This window comes from Sinocyclocheilus grahami, unplaced genomic scaffold, assembly GCF_001515645.1.
Source record: "Sinocyclocheilus grahami isolate Dianchi unplaced genomic scaffold, SAMN03320097.WGS_v1.1 scaffold757.1, whole genome shotgun sequence".
NCBI classification, from domain to species: domain Eukaryota; kingdom Metazoa; phylum Chordata; class Actinopteri; order Cypriniformes; family Cyprinidae; genus Sinocyclocheilus; species Sinocyclocheilus grahami.
The window spans coordinates 414587-415101 of NW_015505936.1; positions in this window are offsets into that span (position 1 = coordinate 414587).

The window sequence follows — 515 nt, forward strand, 5'->3', positions numbered from 1 at the left end:
CAACTGGTGGAGGATGAGAGGGCTGGATCACCTGTCATTTGAGGGTTTTGTCAAATTCCTAGCCCGTCAGGGGAATCCTCCGGCCGAAGAAGCTGCTTCTTCTCTTGTCAGTCCCTCTGTCTCCATCCTGGCCCTCAGCCAGGACTCCAGAACTGCCGGAGCCTTAATGGTCCGTCCCTCCAGCTCCACCCTGGCTTTCTGCTAGGACTCCTGAACTGCCTGAGCACCCCTGGCTTAACCCTCCCGCCCCTCCCTGGTCTCTTTAATGACTTTCTGGACCTTCCTGCTGGCACTGGCTTGGCTCCCCTCCCTCCCCTCTTTGTCTCTGGGTTTTGATTCACCTGCCTTGTGTTGTCTGTTGTTGCATGTTGGTCTTGTGTTGTCATATTTGTTCTGGTCTTGTGCTGTCATGTTCCTGTCTTGTATTTGAACGTTCCTCGTTTGGGACGCCAGGTGGCTTAGAGGGGGGTTAGTGTCAGGGTTCTGTCACTTCGGTCTAGTGTTATTCATGGTTT